This window comes from Anas platyrhynchos, chromosome W (genome assembly GCF_047663525.1).
Source record: "Anas platyrhynchos isolate ZD024472 breed Pekin duck chromosome W, IASCAAS_PekinDuck_T2T, whole genome shotgun sequence".
In the NCBI taxonomy this organism is placed as follows: Eukaryota; Metazoa; Chordata; class Aves; order Anseriformes; family Anatidae; genus Anas; species Anas platyrhynchos.
The window spans coordinates 10,014,632-10,035,315 of NC_092620.1; positions in this window are offsets into that span (position 1 = coordinate 10,014,632).

A 20,684-nucleotide genomic window follows, 5' to 3' on the forward strand; every position below is an offset into this window, starting at 1 on the left:
AAGCCGGTTTTGCCATAAAACAAAATAAAGTCAAAGGACCTGCACGAGAGATCCAGTTTTTAGGAATAAAATGGCAAGATGGACGTCGTCAAATCCCAATGGATGTGATCAACAAAATAACAGCTATGTCTCCACCAACTAACAAAAAAGAAACACAGACTTTCCTAGGTGTTGTGGGGTTTTGGAGAATGCACATCCCAAATTACAGTCTGATTGTAAACCCGCTCTACCAAGTAACCCGTAAGAAGAATGAGTTTGAATGGGGCCCTGAACAACGACAAGCCTTTGAACAAATCAAGCAGGAAATAGTCCATGCAGTAGCCCTTGGGCCAGTTCGAACAGGACCAGATGTAAAGAATGTGCTCTACACTGCAGCCGGGGAGAACGGCCCCACCTGGAGCCTCTGGCAGAAAGAACCTGGGGAAACTCGAGGTCGGCCTCTGGGGTTTTGGAGTCGGGGATACAGAGGATCTGAGGCCCGCTATACTCCAACTGAAAAGGAGATATTGGCAGCATATGAAGGAGTTCGATCTGCTTCGGAGGTGGTCGGTACTGAAGCGCAGCTCCTCCTAGCACCCCGATTGCCGGTACTAGGCTGGATGTTCAAGGGAAGGGTCCCCTCTATGCATCATGCAACTGATGCTACATGGAGCAAGTGGGTTGCACTGATTACTCAGCGGGCTCGAATAGGAAACCCCAGTCGCCCAGGAATATTGGAAGTGATCATGGACTGGCCAGAAGGCAAATACTTTGGGATATCATCAGAGGAGGAGGTGGGTCGTGCTGAAGAAGCCCCACTGTACAACCAATTGCCAGAGAATGAAAAGAAATATGCCCTGTTCACTGATGGGTCCTGTCGTATTGTGGGGAAGCATCGGAGATGGAAGGCTGCTGTATGGAGTCCTACACGACGAGTTGCAGAAGCTGCTGAGGGAGAAGGTGAATCGAGTCAGTTTGCAGAAGTGAAAGCCATTCAGCTGGCTTTAGACATTGCTGAACGAGAAAAATGGCCAGTTCTCTATCTCTACACCGATTCATGGATGGTAGCAAATGCCCTGTGGGGATGGTTACAGCAATGGAAGCAAAACAACTGGCAGCGTAGGGGCAAACCCATCTGGGCTGCTGCATTGTGGCAAGATATTGCTGCTCGGGTAGAGAACCTGGCTGTGAAAGTACGCCACGTAGATGCTCATGTGCCCAAGAATCGGGCTACTGAAGAACATCAAAACAACCAGCAGGTGGATCAGGCTGCTAAGATTGAAGTAGCTCAGGTGGATCTGGATTGGCAGCATAAAGGTGAATTATTTGTAGCCCGATGGGCCCATGACACCTCAGGCCATCAAGGTAGAGACGCAACATACAGATGGGCTCGTGATCGAGGGGTGGACTTGACCATGGACGCTATAGCACAGGTTATTCATGACTGTGAAACGTGCTGCAATCAAGCGAGCCAAACGGTCAAAGCCTCTTTGGTATGGAGGACGATGGCTGAAATATAAATATGGAGAGGCCTGGCAGATTGATTACATCACACTCCCTCAAACTCGCAATGGCAAGCGCCACGTACTTACAATGGTGGAAGCAACCACCGGATGGCTGGAAACATATCCTGTGCCTCATGCCACCGCCCGGAACACCATCCTGGGCCTTGAAAAGCAAGTCCTATGGCGACATGGCACCCCAGAAAGAATAGAATCAGACAATGGGACTCACTTCCGAAACAACCTTATAGACACTTGGGCCAAAGAACATGGTATTGAATGGGTGTATCACACCTGCTATCATGCACCAGCCTCCGGGAAAGTTGAACGATACAATGGCCTGTTAAAGACTACCTTGAAAGCAATGGGCGCTGGGACGTTCAAAAACTGGGATACGCATTTGGCAAAGGCCACCTGGTTAGTCAATACTAGGGGATCTACCAACCGAGCTGGACCTGCCCAATCAAACCTGTTACGTACTGTAGATGGGGATAAAGTTCCTGTAGTGCATGTAAAAAATATGCTGGGTAAAACAGTCTGGGCTACTCCTGCCTCAGGAAAAGGCAAACCTATTCGTGGAATTGTTTTCGCTCAGGGACCTGGATACACTTGGTGGGTGATACAAAAGAACGGAGAGGTCCGGTGTGTACCTCAAGGAGATTTAATACTGGGTGAGAATAGCCCATGAACTGAATTGTACCATGTTAAATAGTATATTATACTGTATGTTATCACTACCATGATTACTATAGGTGACTAATTAGAATGTATGGAAAAGAGTGTAACCTGAGCATGACATAAATGGTATGGAATAAGGGGTGGATAGATGTCCTGGTTTCAGTTAGCACAGAATTAATTTTCTTCCTAGTAGCTGGTGGAATGCTGTGTTTTGGCTTAGGATGAGAAGAGTGCTGATAACACCCCAGTGCTTTAATTGTTGCAGAGCAGTGCTTATACTAAGCCAAGGACATCTCAGCCTTTTGCTCTGTCCTGCCAACGGGCAGGCTGGGGGTGCAGTAAGAGCTGGGAGGGGACAGACCCAGGACAGGTGACCCAAACTAGCCAAAGGGGTATTCCATACCATCTGACGTCATGCTAAACAATATATAGGGGTGGCTAGCTGGGGGGAGGGGGCCGGACTGCTCGGGGTTAGGCTGGACATCGGTCAGCGGGTGGTGAGCAATTGCATTGTGCATCACTTGTTTGTACATGCTATTACTTTCGTATTATCACCATTGTATCATTATTATTATTATTGTTATTATTATTTTTGTTATTATTATTTTCCTGTCTTATTAAACTGTCTTTATCTCAACTCACGGGCTTCACTCTCCATTTCTCTCCCCCGTCCCAGAGAGGGAGGGGGGAGGGTGAGCGAACGGCTGCGTGGTGTTTAGCTGCCGGCCGGGTTAAACCACGACACTCGGTATCAAACTAAGCGACAAAAATAGAAGGAATAAATCAGAAGAAATATATTCATCTTATTTTTTCACAGGCAATTGTTGTACTAAAACAATTAAGCAAAGCAGTAAACATATCTGTTTCTTTGCTTCTGGTCTCAGTTTCTCAGGATGAGGTATAATACTGTTGCTGCTGCAGTTACCTCTGTATTCTCTGCTGTCTATTCTGGATAGTGGTGGAAAGGCTGCTGTTTGAAAGCCTTCCCTCTTTTTTTTTTTTTTTTTTCTTTACACACTAAACATATTTGATATTGTTCTTATTTCAAGTATCTATGAAAACATCCCTGCCATTATTGGAAAGAGCCTGTGAAACCTAGTTCTTTTGCTGTTGGAGTAAAAAAAACAAACAATCAAACAAAAAAAGAAATCATATCTTTAATATGATAGATGTTATGGACATGGCACTAGGGGACATGGTTTAGTGATGGGATTTGGAAGATCAGGTCATTGTTTGGACATGCTGATCTTGAAAGTTTTTTCCAACCTAGATGATTCTATGATTCTGAGATGTTGGTCTGGTTGAAGATCTAGTGTGATCATACAGACTGTAATATTCCTGCTCCTCAGTGCTTACCCTGACCCTGACTACAAATATATTTTTTTCCTGGCCACACTTCTGCCTTACAGAAACCTTTCTATTGGACCTGGGAAGCATCTGCACTTGAAATTGTTCACTAATCTGCACTGAGGCTGGGAATGTACTTTTCTGAATTTATGTCTGTGGATTCATTTTGGTAAGAGCACAGCAAGAAAAAGTGAAAAAAAGAATAATAAAACTTCTTTCAGAAATATGTTCTGAAAAACACATGAACTTGTCCTTTAAAAACTTGGTTAAATATCATAAATAGTATCATCTGTTGTGACATGGTTTGCATGACTCTAGATACCAATGATTTGGGCCATGTTTTATATTATTATTTTCAGAAATTACACAGGACATTTCTGACCTTTCAAGGTACTTTCAGGCATGGAAATACCAGTTTCAATGCCTCTTCCTCCTCAGGCTGCAGTTTTCTGGCAGCAATGATGATAGCTGGGCAAAAGTAAGAGCAAGGCAAGTACTACAGCAGCTTCATCCCGGGAAGCAAGATTACTCTACCTGTCCTTGGATGGAGCAAGTATGTCCTGAGCACTTGGCCTGCTGCAGGACCGCTATTTCACAAGGAAGTTTACTGACAAGAGATGATTTCCCTTTACCTTTGTGTTTCATTCTGGCATGGTCTGAGGCAGTGGCAACAGCAGTCATTCAAGGACACAAGCAGATCCAGCTTTTGTTGGTGGAAAGGCTGTTGACAATGGGATCTTAGGCGAGATTAGCAAAGATCTTATATCTCCTGCTCTCCTTGCTGAAGTAGGATACTTACAGTCTTCTTATGTGTATATATAGGTTTTAGTGTATATAAACATGAATCTGTGTGCTTATACTCATAGCAAGTCAAAGCAAGTTAATGCTATTTCTAAATCTATTCCCTAAAAATGAATACAAAGAAAGATAATTTTTCAAGGAATGCTTAATAATTTGATAATAACTACAGACCTTGAGCTTTGAACTTCATTCTTAGATTTCATCTTTTGGGTTCCTTTTTCCTTCAAATAATACTTTTATGCAGTCATTTGGACTTTATTTGTTTTTCACATTGTATATGTTATTATTAGGATAACTTCAACATGATTTAGTATAATGGTAATTTGTAACACATCTAATATCTTTCAGGGTCAGGAAGAGGAATCAGGAAGGGTCAGGAAGAGGAGCTGTACTCCAGTATCAACCACTTTTAAAGCATTTCGAACCCCTTCATATGTTGCCAGCAACTGTTTTTCAGTTGGACTATAGAAGGCCTTGGATCCTCTGTATCCCCAACTCCAAAACCCTAGGTGTCAAATTCGAGTCTATGTCTCTTTCTGCCAGAGGCTCCAGGTGGGGCTATTATCCCTGGCTGTGGCGTAGAGCACGTTTTACCTCTTGGCCTGCTCGAATTGGCCCAAGGGCTACTGCTTGAACCATCTCCCATTTAATTTGTTCAAAGGCTTGTTGTTGCTCAGGGACCCATTTGAAATCGTTCTGCTTCCGTGTCACTTGATAGAGTGGGCTTACAATCAGACTGTAATTTGGAATGTGCATCCTCCAAAATCCTATGACACCTAGTAAAGATTGTGTTTACTTTTTGCTAGTTGGTGGAGACATTTTTTCTTGCCTTTATTTTTTTTTTTAATATTATTTTTATTTTTGTTGATCACATCCATTGGGATCTGATGACATCCATCTGGCCATTTTATTCCTAAAAACTGGATCTCCTGTGCAGGTCCCTTGACCTTACTCTGTTTAATGGTAAAAACAGCTTTCAAAAGGATTTGGATTATTTTCTTTCTTTTCTCATTGAAACAATCTCTCCTGAGGTAGTCTGTGTCAAGTATGCATGGAACCTAAGGGCCAGTCACAATAGGGTGCTTTTGCCACTCATTCCCAATTAGGCTGTATTGGGTTTATATGGTAAATTTACACGGATTGTTTTTGTTCAAGGACTTGGGTGCTCTTGGTGGGTAATGCATAAGTATGAGGAAGCCTGATGCGTACCTTTAGGGAATTTCACCTTATGTGATGTCACAATTCAAAAGGGGAGCTACCCAGCTCACAGGTATGTAGCAGTCTTAACCATGAGTTCATAGGATTCCAAGGTATAAAAGGACACAGATGCTTTGTTACCTACTTATAGGTAACAAAAATAAATATAGTTAAATATATATATATGTATATATAATTTAATTATGTATAGTTAGGTTGGTAGCATAGTAAGTCATTCCTGAAGAGTTACATCTATGTGAAATATGTTCATCTGATTTGTGTCAATATGGAACAATGCTAGGGCCTCATAATGAAATGTAACCTTCTGTCTCACATTCCCTTGTATAAATAACCACAAGTCCAAGAGAAACAGAGTGCTTAGTGTATACAGTTCTTGTATCTTGCAAAAGAATGGTCTAGCAGTTTGTGTCGATAGAGGGTTTGAAGGGTAAACCTTGAGACTCGGGTCTGGGAGATAAGATAATAGGGGGGAGTTTTTTGAGATAACTGCTGACTATTGCACAAGACACAGCTTTCTGACATCTGGCCCAGAGACTACTAAATGAGAGGGGGGGAAGCTGAAGAACGACCGAAGGACAAAGCCTGGGAGGAAGACTACGTGCCTTCAGTATGAGCGACTCCCAGAGGGACCACCAGAGACTGATACGCATGCGTCCGTGGGATGGTTCAGGTCCCGGGAAACTAATTATAATAATCCTGCCTTTTCCAAAAGTGGTGATGAATATGTATTAGCCTAGGAGCATAAAAACCAGCCGCCTGATGTAACTGGTGTGCATCTTGGTGGAGCAGAGACGCCCGGCGCACCCAGCGCTGTTTGCTTACCTCTATTCCTTTAATAAATTGTAAACTTTGATGGTAACCCTATTTGGGACTCAGTCATTTATAACATCTATGAAGAAATCATTAGCATAGTTCTTAAAGAAACAAAAAGAAATACTTCTCCAACTGGACAGTCATATAAATCAGAATATAACGTGTAACTTTCTTTTATGGGAAGACACTTAAGTAATAAATTATTTTTAATTGCTAGGAAAGAAAAGATGTTTGATGAATAGAATCACAGAATCATTCAGGTTGGAAAAGACCTCTAAGATCATCTGGTCCAACCTTTATCCTAGCACTGCTGTGGAATAATTGCCTAAAGTAACTAGAAAAATTAAACTAATATTCACATTTTAAAGAAAATGTACAGCATTGTAGAAGCTTCCAGGATGGAGTGTAACTGCACTACCTAAGCATTCCCTAGGCCGCCAACCTTAGATGTTAATCACACTGGGGGAACCTGGTGTGCTGACAATACGGAGCGTAGAGCAGAGTGGAGACACCGCGGCTAGGCTCTGTGACCAGGTGGGGACGCGATTGTTCTTCTGCACACAGAGAACGATAAGCTGCACATTTGCTACCCTGAGCCAAGGACCTGTCATGTTTTTGACAAAAAGCTGTACTCTAGTGTACTTTTGCTCATTATAATATCATTATAATACCAAAACACACCTCTACTCAAAAAGCTACCTGCCTCCAAGGTGCGACCACCCCTCACGGAGCATGCACTCTGAATTTCTTGGAGCCTATACCTTTAAATAAAAGCAAGAAAACTTTTTACCAATCATAACCAAGATATGCTTGACTAGATCACTAAAGCTCCACCTAAAAGATAGAAAATAATATAAACTGGCTTAAGAGAAAGGGGGTGTTAGGGAAGATACCATCACGAGGGACCTTCTGACTTCTGGGATCAGTCAACAGTCTGAGCTTCTCTTCCCCCTGCCCACCCCCCCACCCCCCCCATCGGGACGCCGTGGGGTAAGATTTGAACACTTGGTTATACCAGGTGTCTCTGTGGAAACTTAGAAATCTCTAGAGTAAGGGCGTGTTACGTTGTTGGTGAATCCGTGACCGTGATAGTTCAGTACCCTAAATCCAACCAGACCCATAGCAGTTAATCAGCTACATCCCTTAACGTGACAACTGCCAAGTCCACCATTAAACCATGTCACTAAGCATGACATCTACATGTTTTCTGAAGACCTCCAGGTATGGTGACTCAAGTACCTCTCTGGGCAGCCTGTTCCAGTACTTGACTACCCCTTCAGGGAAGAAATTATTCCTAATAGCTGTACTGGGTCTGTCTGGGATGGCATTAACTTTCCCCACAGTGGCCCATATAGTGCTGTGCTCTATGCTAGAACAGCATTGGTATAACACCAATGTTTTGTCTATTGCTGAGCAATGCTGGCACAGCATCAAGACTCCCTCCAAACCCCTTCACAGCCAGTAGGCTGGGGGTGAGCAAGAAGTGGGGAGGGGATATCACCAGGGCAGCTGACTGAAACCAACCAAAGGGATGTTCCATACCATATGATGTCACACTCAGCAAAAAAAGGTGGGAAAGGGGAAGGAGAGAGATGTGCTCTCGTTATGAAGATGTCTGTCCTCCCAAACAACCGCTACACGTATCGAGGTCCTGACTTGAAGAAAATGCTATATAAATTATTCCCATATTATATAACAATTATAACAGTAACTTAGTATTCTATACTTAAGGTCTAAAAGCCCAAAAAAATTTATTTAACCATGAGTATTGTTTAATTTTATACCTTATCTCAGATTTGACTCGTAAAGAAATACATATATGCACAAACTCAAGATTTCAAAAGCATTCAATACACAGGAAGTTAACGGTGTAGTGGGTTTACGTGGCAAGGCTTTGGTAGCAGGGGGCCATAGGGGTGGTTTCTGTGAGAAGGATCTAGAAGCTGCCCCATGTTTGGTAAGGGCCCCACTGCTGAACAGAGCCAAGCCAACAAGTGATGTTGTTTTGCACCTCGATGAGAGCATATTTGTTAGACACTGGAACAGGCTGCCCAGGGAGGTGGTGGAGTCACCAACCCTGGAAGTCTTTAAAAGACGTTTAGATGTAGAGCTTAGGGATATGGTTTAGTGGGGACTGTTAGTGTTAGGTTAGAGGTTGGACTCGATGATCTTGAGGTCTCTTCCAACCTAGAAATTCTGTGATTCTGTGATTCTGTGTGATATTTAAGACAGGGAAAAAAAAAACGCTGCACCACACAGCAGCCGGGAGAGTGAGAGCAGTGAGGAACAGCCTTGCAGGCACCAAGGTCAGTGAAGAAGGAGGGGGACAGGTGCTCCAGGCCCCGGAGCAGAAGTCCCCTGCGGCCTGTGGTGAGGACCATGGTGAAGCAGGATGTCCCCCTGCAGCCCATGGAGTACCACAGGGGAGCAGGGTTCCACGCTGCAGCCTGTGGAGGAGACCACGGTGGAGCAGGTGGCCCTGCACCGATGGAGGCTGCCGCCTGTGGAAGACCCCTGCCGGAGCAGATTCCGGGCCGGACCTGTAGCCCGTGGAGAGGAGACCACGCAGGAGCAGGTAACCTGGCAGGAGCTGCTGCCCGTGGGGGAGCCAGGTTGGAGCAGTTTTCTCCTGAGGGATGGACCCCGTGGTATGGACCCATATCTGGAGCAGCTCTGGAAGAGCTGCTGCCTGTGGGAAGCCCATGCCGGATCAGTTCATCAAGGACTGCATCCCGTGGGTGGGACCCCACAGCACAGGGGAAAAGAGTGACCGAGAAGGAGCGGCAGAGAAGAAGCACTGTAGACTGACCATAACCCCCATTCCCCCGTTCCCCTGCGCCACTCGGGGGGAGGAGGTGGAAGAGGGTGGATGGGGGGGAAGGTGCTTTTGGTTTCTTTCCTTTGTTTCTCACTTTCTCTAGCTTGTTAGTAATGAGCAATAAATCTTACTATCTCCTTATGCCGAGTCTGTTTTGCCCGTTACAATAATTATTGCGTGATTTTCTCGTCCTTATCTCAACCTTTGAGCCCTTTTCAGCATATTTTCTCCCCATTCCTCTTTGAGGAGGGGGAGTGAGAGAGCGGCTGTGGTGGAGCTCAGCTGCCCACTCGAGCGGAACCACGACAAACGGTGAATTTTTTGATTGTTAAATTACACTCTGGAGTCTGGTTTAGAAAGGAAAACCTGCAGGCTAAAAAATGACATTTGGAAGTTTATTTCTATGTCATTAAAATATGCCAAATTCCATGGCACCCATGAGTACATACATAAATTAGTGTATATAATAATCTGTTTATCATGTATATGATATACACAATATGTATATACATAATATGTATATACATATGATCATGTATCTCATATACATAAACCCAACAACACTGGGTCTACAGAATTATATATCTACCAATGAGAGATTTTACAAATAAAATCTCAGTATGAATTACAACCCTGATCTTCGACTCCTATAGCTTCTGCATATTATAATTTTTTTTTCTCTCCCAACTATCATACATACATGAGGTCTATCAATAGATATATAAAACCTATCCAAACCATGCAAATCAATGCTAAAAAGCAGTGGAAAGAAGTACAGTAGGTTAAAAAAAATACTGTTATATGCATTTAAGTATTCATAGAATGAAATTAACTGATAAAATTCATTTCTGTGGTCAAAACTAATCCTAGGACCAGGAGCGCAGCGAACAGGGTGGGCAAACAGGGCATGGCATGACAGTTTTCATGGCAGGTCAAGGAGGGTCAGTAATTTTTGTGTTGTGGGGTCAGCAGAGGAAGGGCCTTCTACTGAAGAAATGGTGTCCACCCTCCGAACCTGCCAATCTGCAGCTGAAACCCAGATGGGGGGGCTGCAACCTCCCTGGGCAGATGCCTCCACCCAAACAGACCTCCCGAGGATCGAAAGAGAGGCCCAAGCCCTCAGTTCCAGGGAGCTCCAGTCTCTGGAAATCCCCCTAGGGCCTGAAGGCAGAGGTGGGTGTCATGGGTACAGGTGTGCCCAGCTTAATGAGCTCTTCAAACAGGTTGCTCAGTTGCAAGAGGAGCTCACCAGGCAGTGTAGCATTCGGGAATCTGAACAGGAGATAGACAAATGGTATTATACACTGACATGGTCTGAGCAGCAGCCCTGCCTTAAGTCCAGGCAAGGGGTAGGGAAACAAGCTTGCAGCCCATAAGAAGCACATTTGAAAGACTCACAGGACGAGGGAGAGTGGACACTTGTCTCTGATCAGAGGTGGAGGAGGAGTCTCCCCCCTGCCCCTGAAGTGTCCCTGCACAATAGATATGATGTTCTAAGGAAGGAGAGAAGAGACTCTGGGAGAACTCATAAAGACCTCAGAAAGACAAACCACAGGGAACTCAAAAAGGCCGACCACATGAAGTTGGCTCTGTCTCCCAGTTGCATCAAAGCTATTGCCACAAAGAAGGCACAAAGGGTGTTAGTCATTGGAGATTCCTTTCTGAGAGGCACCAAGGCTCCCATTTGCTGTCTAGACAATCTCTCCAGAGAGGTTTGTTGCCTGCCTGGGGCCCATATTCGTGATATCATGAAGAGGCTACCAAGAGTCCCACCCCTTCCTGCATCAAAGGAGGAGTGGCAAGCAGGTCGAGGGAGGTGATTGTCCCTCTCTACTCTGGCCTTGTGAGGCCCCACTTGGAGTACTGCATTCAGGTCTGGAGCCCCCAGCACAAGAAGGATGAGATTTATTTGAATTATGAGAAGGAAGGATCTGTTAGAGACGGTCCAGAGGAGGGCCACAAAGATGATCAAGGGGCTGGAGCACCTCTCCTATGAAGAAAGGCTGAGAGAGATGGGGCTGTTCAGCCTGGAGAAGAGAAGGCTCTGGGGAAACCTCATTGCAACCTTTAATTACTTAAAGGGGACTTATAAAGAAGATGGAGAGTGACTCTTTGCTCAAACAGATAATGACAGGACAAGGGGGAACGGTTTTAAACTTTGACCTCTTCAGGGACCTAATTGGAGCAATCCCCTGGGCCAGGGCCCTAGAGGGAAAGAGTTGGCTAATATTCAGGCACCACTTTCTCCAAGCTCAGGATTGGTGCATCCCTACAAGAAAGAAGTTGAGCAAGGGGGACTGGAGACCTGCATGGATGGGCAAGGAGATCTTGGGAAAACTTAAAAAGAAGAAGACATAATGTGGAAGAAGGAACAGACTGCTTGGGTAGAATATAAGAACATTGTCAGAGAATGCAGGGATGCAAAGAGGAAGCCAAGGCATGGTTAGAATTAAATTTATCAAGAGACATCAAGGACAGCAAGAAGAGCTTCTTCAAATATATCAGCAGCAAAAGGAAAACTATTGAAAATGTGGGTGCGCTGCTAAATGAGGTTGGTTGCCTTGGTGATGGTGGATACAGAGAAGGCACTTACTGAATGCCTTCTTTGCTTCAGTCTTCAATGCTAAGGCTAGCCCCCACACACTACCGAGCCCAGAAACAAGAGAGAAAACCTGGAAAGAGGAAGACTTTCCCCTGGCTGAAGAGGATTGTGTTAGAGGTTACTTAGGCAAGCTAGACACTCACAAATCTATGGGCCAGATGGGATGCACCCGAGGGTGCTGAGGCAGTTGGCAGATGTGATTGCTGGGCTGCTTTCCATCATCTATCAGCAGTCATGGTCTTCCGGAGAGGTCCCAGATGACAGGAGACTTGCTAATGTCACGTCCATCTATAAGAAGGGTCATAAGGAGAAACCAGGTGTGGTGGTTTTACTCGGGTGGGCAGCCGAGTACCACCATGGCCACTCTCTCACTCCCCCTCCTCAAAGGGGAAGGGGGAGAAAATACGATGAAAAGGGCTCAAGGGTTGAGATGAGGACGGGGAGATCGCTCAACAATTATGATGATGGGCAAAACAGCATCAGAGTAGGGAGATAATAAAATTTATTGCCTATTACTAACAAGCTAGAGAAGTGAGAAACAGAGGAAAGAAACAAAAAACACCTTCCCCTCATCCACCCTCTTCCATCTCCTCCCCCGAGCGGCGCAGGGGAATGGGGAAATACGGGTTGCAATCAGTCTACAGCGTTTCATTTCTGCTGTTCCTTCTCGGTCACTCTTTTCCCCTGATCCAGTGTGGGGTCCCTCCCATGGGATGCAGTCCTTGATGAACTGATCCTGCATCAGCTTCCCACAGGCAGCAGCTCTTCCAGAACTGCTCCAGATATGGGTCCATACCACGGGGTCCATCCCTCAGGAGAAAACTGCTCCAACCTGGCTCCCCCACGGGCAGCAGCTCCTGCTAGGTCACCTGCTCCTGCGTGGTCTCCATGGGCTACAGGTCCGGCCTAGAATCTGCTCCGGCAGGGGTCTTCCATAGGCAGCAGCCTCCATCGGTGCAGGTCCACCTGCTTCACCGCGGTCTCCGTGGCCGCAGGGGGACAGCCTGCTTCACCGTCACCGTGGCTGCAGGGGGACATCCTGCTTCACCATGGTCCTCACCACAGGCTGCAGGGGACTTCTGCTCCGGCGCCTGGAGCACCTCTCCCCCTCCTTTTTCAGTGACCTTGGTGACTGCAAGGCTGTTCCTCACTCCTCTCACTCTCCTAGGTGCTGTGTGGCACAGCGTTTTTTTTCCCTGTCTTAAATATGCTCTCACCGAGGTGCAAAACAACATCACTTATTGGCTCGGCTCTGTTCAGCAGTGGGGCCCTTACAAAACATGGGGCAGCTTCTAGATCCTTCTCACAGAAACCACCCCTATGGCCCCCTGCTACCAAAACCTTGCCACGTAAACACACTACATCTTGGTATCCCCATTCTTTTGCATGACCCACCAGGTATACACCGGTCCTTGGGTAAATACAATCCCACGAGTGGGTTTGCCTTTTCCCATGGCAGGAGAAACCCACACTGCCTTCCCCATCCACTTTCCCACATGCACTATGGGGACTTAGCGCCTTTCATTGTGTTTAGGGGTTTTGTTTCGGCAGGACCAGCATGGCTGTCAGACCCCCTGTTGTTAACTAGCCAAGTGGCTTTTGGTAGATTTATGTCCCAATGTTTCCATGTCCCAGCACCCAGTGCTCGTAACATAGTCTTTAACAGTCCACTGTACCTCTCAACCTTCCCAGAGGCTTGTGGGTGATAAGGGATGTGATACACCCACTCAGTGCCATGGCTCTTGGCCCAGGAGGTGACAAGATTGTTTCGGAAATGACTCCCATTGTCAGACTCAATTCTCTCTGGTGAACCATGATGCCACAGCACTTGCCTTTCTAGGCCCAAGATAGTGTTTTGGGCCGTGGCATGGTTTACGGGGTATGTTTCCAGCCACCCAGTAGTTGCTTCTACCACGGTGAGTATGTAACGTTTACCTTGGTGGGTTTGTGGGAGTGGTCTAATATAGTCAATTTACAAGGCCTCACAATATTGAAACCCTAGCTACCTCCCCCTGTTCCAGGGAGAGTTTACCTTCATGGCTTTCTTGATTGCAGCACAGGTCTCACACTGATGGGTAACCTGTGTGATGGCCTCAGTGGTCAGGTCCACCCCTTGATCACGAGCCCATCTGTATGTGGCATCCCTCCCCAGATGTCCTGATGTTTCATGGGCCCATCGAGCTACAAACAGCTCACCCTTACGTCCCCAGTCCAGGTCCACCTGAGCCTCTTCAATTTTCGAAGCTCGATCTACTTCTTCGTTGTTCTGATGTACTTCAGTAGCGCGACTCTTGGGCATGTGGGCATCTACATGACGTACTTTTACAGCCAGGTTTTCTACCCAGGCAGCAATATCTTGCCACAGGGTAGCAGCCCAGATAGGTTTACCTCTGCGCTGCCAGTTGCTCTGTTTCCATTGCTGCAGCCACCTCCACAGCGCATTTGCCACCATCCACGAGTCAGTGTAGAGATACAGTACCGGCCATTTTTCTCTTTCAGCAATCTCTAGGGCCAGTTGTATAGCTTTCACTTCTGCATACTGACTCGACTCACCTTCCCCTTCCATGGCCTCCACAACTTGTCGTGTGGGATTCCACACAGCAGCTTTCCACTTCCGATGGCTCCCTACCACACGGCAGGATTCGTCAGTAAACAACACATACTGCTTTCTGTCTTCTGGCAACTCATTGTATGGTGGAGCCTCTTCAGCACGGGTTACCTCTTCTGTTGGCACTCCGAAATCCCTGCCTTCCAGCCATGATCTCTTCCAGGATTCCCAGGCGGTTGGGTTTCCCCATTCGAGCCCGCTGTGTAATTAACGCTACCCATTTACTCCACGTAGCGTCGGTTGCATGGTGTGTAGTGGGGATTTTCCCTTTGAACATCCAATGTAACACAGTTAGCTGTGGGGCCAAGAGGAGTTGTGCTTCTGTACCAACAACTTCTGAAGCAGCTCGAACAGCCTCATATGCTGTGAGTATCTCTTTTTCAGTTGCGGTTTAATTGGCTTCTGATTCTCGATAGCCCCTGCTCCAGAACCCCAGAGGTCGACCTTGAGTTTCTTCTGGGGTTTTCTGCCAGAGGCTCCAGGTGAGCCTATGCTCCCCAGCTGCAGTGTAAAGTATGTTTTGCACAGCTGGTCCAGTACGGACAGGCCCAAGGGCTACTGCATGAGCTATTTCTTGTTTGAGTTGTTCAAAGGCCTGTTGTTGCTCGGGGCCCCACTCAAAAGAGTTTCTCTTTCGAGTCACTTGATATAGAGGACTCACAAGCTGACTGTAGCCTGGCACGTGCATTCTCCAGAACGCCACAAGGCCTAGGAAAGCTTGTGTTTCTTTTTTGCTAGTTGGTGGAGACATAGCCGTTATTTTGTTGATCACATCCATCGGAATATGGCAACGTCCATCCTGCCATTTTACCCCCAAGAACTGTATTTCCTGTGCAGGTCCCTTGACCTTATTCTGTTTAATGGCAAAACCAGCTTTCAGGAGAATTTGGATTAATTTCTTCCCTTTCTCAAAAACTTCTTCTGCTGTGTTGCCCCACACGAGGATGTCATCAATGTACTGCAGGTGTTCAGGAGCGTTCCCGTGTTCCAGTGTCATCTGGATCAGTCCATGGCAAATGGTAGGGCTGTGTTTCCACCCCTTGGACAGTCGATTCCAGGTGTATTGGATGCCCCTCTAAGTGAAAGCAAATTGTGGCCTGCATGCTGCTGCCAAAGGGATAGAGAAAATGCATTAGCAATATCAGTTGTGGTGTACCACTCGGCTCCCTTTGATTCCAGTTTGTACTGGAGTTCTAACATGTCCGGCACTGCAGCACTCAGCAGTGGCGGGACTTCGTTCAGGCCTCGATAGTCCACTGTTAGCCTCCACTCGCCATTAGACTTTCGCACTGGCCATATAGGACTATTAAAGGGTGAGCGAGTCTTGCTGATCACTCCTTGACTCTGCAGCCAGTGAACCAACTCATGGATGGTGCGATGTTTCCGTCGGTGCACCATTGTGTTAGGAATTGGTTCCTGCTGTTCTTCAACTTTCAGCAATCCTACAACGGAAGGGTCTTTTGAAAGGCCAGGCAGGGTAGACAGCTGCCTAATCTTCTCTGTGCTCAAAGCAGCTATGCCAAAAGCCCACTGGTACCCTTTTGGATCCTTGAAGTACCCTCTCTTGAGATAGTCTATGCCAAGGATACATGGAGCCTCTGGGCCAGTCACAATGGGATGCTTTTGTCACTCATTCCCAGTTAGACTCAATTCAGCTTCCAGTACAGTTAGCTGTTGGTATCCCCCTGTCACTCCAGAGATACAGGTGAGTTCTGTCCCTTGGTAGCCTGATGGCATTAAGGTACATTGTGTCCACTAGAGCTTTGTATTCTTGTGGTCCCGATGTGCCAGGCCATTGGATCCACACAGTCGAATAAATCCGGTTATCCCTCTCCTCTACCTGGCCAGAGGCAGGGCCCCTCTAGTCCTGGTTGGAGCACTTAATTCTTGCAAATGAGAAGCAGAGGTCCCTTCATCAGGGTCAAGAATAACATCAGCTCTTCTGCCTCTAGGGAACTACCCAACAGAAACTGGAGCAGCATTTTTCTTAGGAGCCCCTCTTCTTGCTGCTGTATTTCCTTTCAGTTCACGTTCCCGAGCAGCTAGGGTTGAAGTAGGTACACCATCCCATTTCCTCATATCTTCCCCGTGGTCACGCAGATAAAACCACAAGGTGCCATGTGGTGTGCGTCTTGGGTACTCTCTCTCGAGCAGGAAAATACTGATTCTTAGTGGCTGAAATATCACTCCATCTGGATGAGGAAGGATATGCTAGTTCTAGGAGGTGGTCAAGTCTTTTGGACAATTTCTCCACAGCTGAGACACAGGCCCGTAGTGGAGCAGAGAGATTGTCTTCATATTTTTGAAGCTGGCAGGACAGTTTATACGCTGTTGGTCCCATCCCCTCATCCCAGTTAATTACTGCCAACCTACTGGCATGTGCTGATGGTGCACTCCACAGCGATTTATGCCACGTGGATCTTGTGCACTGGACTTCATCGGGATCTCAAGGTGTCTGGGCATTGTCCAAATCACTATAAATCATCTCCAGCACAGCTAATTCCCACAGATGCTGGAGACCTTTCTCCATGGTGGCCCACTTGCCTACTTGATATACAGTATCTTCCTTGTGGGGATACCTTTCTTTCACAGCTGCCAGGAGTCTCCTCCAGAGGCTGAGAACCTGTGTCCCTCTCCCAATTCCTTTGTCAATTACCCTTTCTCTAGAGAGGGAGCCCAGCTGCTTGGCTTCATTGCCTTCTAATTGTAGGCTATTGGCCCCAGCATCCCAGCATCGAAGCAGCCAGGTGAGGCTGTGTTCACCTGGGCGTCGACCATAATACTTTCATATTTCTCGCAACTCACTCAGGGATAGGGATCGAGTGGTTTCTGATTCCTTTATGATTTCCGTCTCTTCTTCCTGCTGTTTTTGTGATGGCTCTTCTTTAGAGGTGCCTGCAATTTCCCCTTCTTCTTAGGAGAGCCTTCTTCCCTTACTAAACAAGCTGACTTCTGTTTCCATTGTTTTGACTTGACTATGGGGGCGACTGATACCGTGGTCGGTTGGTCCTCTGGGTCAGCAACAGCATGTGTTTTCTGGTCATCAGACTCAGAGACTTCCTCCCGCTCTTCAAGGTGCTGGATGATGTTAAACAGTGTTTGATAGGCATAAGCCAGGACCCAGCACAATGCTGCAAGCTGTCGTTCTCCGGCATTATCAGGGTCAGGACATATGACTCTCAAACATTCTACAAGGTTTTTAGGATTTTGCACTTGTTTAGGGGTGAAGTTCAGTACTATTGGAGGAGACACCTGTGACAGGTACCTGCCTATATCCTCCCACACACCTTGCCATTTGCCACAAGACTGTTTCGAGACAGATTCCCGGGTAAGCTTTCTAAACAATCGACTAATCTTAGAGAGAAGAGGAAACGCATTATTCAGAATTAGAAATAGCAATACATGGGTTACACATGGATATTCAAAATACTCAAAAACTGTTGCAATTAGCCCACTGTGAAAGAAGGAGGAGGTACCATTCCTGATATTATTCATAAACTGACAACCAGATTGTTATAAATGGCTCAGTCTTCAAAATAGGATTAAATAAAAAAATAGTATTCATTAAAAGAATAGAAGTAAGTAAACAGCGCTGGGTGCACCGGGAGTCTCCGCTCCACCAGGACGCACACCAGTTACATCAAGTAGCTGATTTTTATGCTCCTAGACTAATACATATTCATTACTACTTCTAAAAAAATACATTATTATAATTAGCTTCCGGGGTACAGTCCCTCCTACTGGAGCATGCGCATCAGTCTCCGGTGGTCCCTCTGGGGGTCTCTAGAGGTCTTTCATGCTGAAGGCTCGTAGTCTTCCTCTCCAAGTTTTTTTCTCGTCCTTCCCGTTTGTACTCCTTTGGCACCGTATCAAGTTTATAGAACATCCCCTGCAGGTCTTGTCTCCTAGCCGTCCTTCAGCTTCTTTTTTTTCTTCTTCTTAATCTCTTGGCCACCTGGCCAGATATCAGAGGCTTGCATAGTATCCCATAACAGTCACTAGTTGTTATCAGTTGTTCTGAAACCCCCAGACATCAAAGACTTCATACAAACACAAATAGCTTTCTTATTGACACTTCACGAGTAATTAAAACATTCTTCACCAGCCATTCACAGGGACAGTCACACCTATAGCAGTGTTAAATTAATCTCGAAGAAGACAGAAAAAAGGCTGTAACTGTTAGAAATAGAAGTCCGGAATAACAAAAGCAAACAGGTTCATAAATTTGAGGAGTATTTTCTGAAGACTTGATAAATTGACTAGAATGAGGGGGAGACTGGGACACACTGCATCTGTGGTTCAAGAATTAAATTGCCAGTGCAGGACCCAGAAGCAGACAGGACTTTTCTTTATGGACACGAATTGTTAAAACATTCCTCACAAGATGAAGAAAGGAAGGCAGTGTAGTTCTGAATATTCTCTAAAAAATAGCTTCCATGAGACCCAAATGATAACAGTGCAGAGCCTGAATGCCAGATTAAACTCAAGGCCAGTGCTTGGCAGCACAGAGAATTCAAAAAAAAAGGAACACATTGTAGCACATTCTTGGATCGGATATAGAGGAGAAAGGAGAACATGACATGGATTGCATGACATATGATCAAACAAGCCAATATTAACAGGACACTGAACATGGTGACTAGCAAGTAAGTGTGATAGTTTTAAGCGTTTTAGTCAATTCTATTGTTATCTCAACCATTCAAGACCCACATTGGGCGCCAAAAAGGACTGTGGTGGTTTTACCGGGCTAGGCAGCAACACCACAACTGCTCTCTCACTCCCCCTCCTTAGATGAGGAGGAGAAGAAGTGAAGTAAAGAAGAACTCACGGGTTGAGATGAGAATAATTTGATTAAAGGGAAATAATAATAATAATTAAGGAAAGATTATTATTAACTAAACAATTTAACTACAAGGGAAAAAAAAAGGGAAAGGGGAAAAGGGAGGGGGAAAGGGAAAAAATAAACAAACAAAATAAATAAAGGCTATGTGGAAGTGCAGAGGAAAGAAATTACTCTCTACTTCCCACAAATGAGTGATGCTTGACCACGTCCTTGAAGCAGGGCCTCAATGCACGTGGCCGGTGTTCGGGAGAAGAACCGACGTTTTCCCAACGAGAGCCCACCCCTCCCCTCTTCTTCCTGTTTCCACCTTTTATTGCTGAGTGTGACATCATATGGTATGGAATATCCCTTTGGTTGGTTTAGGTCAGCTGCCCTGGTGATGTATCTTTTCTCACTTTTTTGCTCACCCCCTAGGAGGGTTAGAGAGAGTCCTGATGCTGTGCCAGCGTGGCTCAGCAGCAGACACAACACTGGTGTGATACCACTGCTGTTCTAGCTACAAATGCAGAGCACAGCACTGTATGGGCTGCTGCCGGGAAAGTTAAAATCCCAGCCAGACCCAGTACAATCCCCAGGTCCCATTCTGCTGGGCAGCTTTCAAGCCACTCTTCCCCAAGGCTGTAGCATTGCATGGTATAGTTGTGCCCCAAGTGCAGAATCTGGTACTTAGACTTGTTAAACCTCATATGGTTGGCCTCAGTCCATCAGTCCAGCCTATCCAGATCCCTGCTGTGAGAATTATCTCAATAAATTTCTCAGACAGGGTCTCTTGTGAAGCTGATTTATTTGTAATTGCAATGGTGGAAGTCCTGTAAGCCAGAGAATGCAGCTGAAGCATACCTTAAACTTATATTCCCTATTACCTTAATTCCTCCCCCGTTTCCTCACTGTTTCTCTTTTTCACTAAATGTCTGCTTTTCTGGTGGGGAGGGTACTTCAAGTATGTCGAGGGATTTTTGAAAAAGCAAGGAGGCCATGACTTGCTGCAGCTGAGCGAACCAAGCTACCAGGACAACTACGAGATGTTCCCATGACAGTGTTCCCACATTGCCCAATTGAGGAATTTAAAAAATATTCTTGCCAGCAGCTGACTTCAAGGACAAGATCTATGTGACTGCTAATCACAAGGGGGTTGTTTTCATGCAGGTGGGGTTGTTTTCTTGCAGTTGTTTGTCTGAGTGCTTTTGACCAATAATCTTGTGTGAGACACTATCCGCCTCTGTTAAGTTTGCTATAAAAGTCAGGCTATTCAGGTAATAAAGGAGAGAGCATGATCTGACCATACTGGTGTCTGTCGTGTTTTCGGCCATTCTTCATGCAACACAAGTATAAGATAATTTATAGTGATTTCTGATTGCAAGGCTGCCTCCCAGGCTTTTTCATCATCCACACAGTTTCCTCGGGCAGTGACTGAATTCCCTTTCTAGTGCCCTCTTATATGCACTACTGTAATTCCAGTAGGTAATAACAGATTA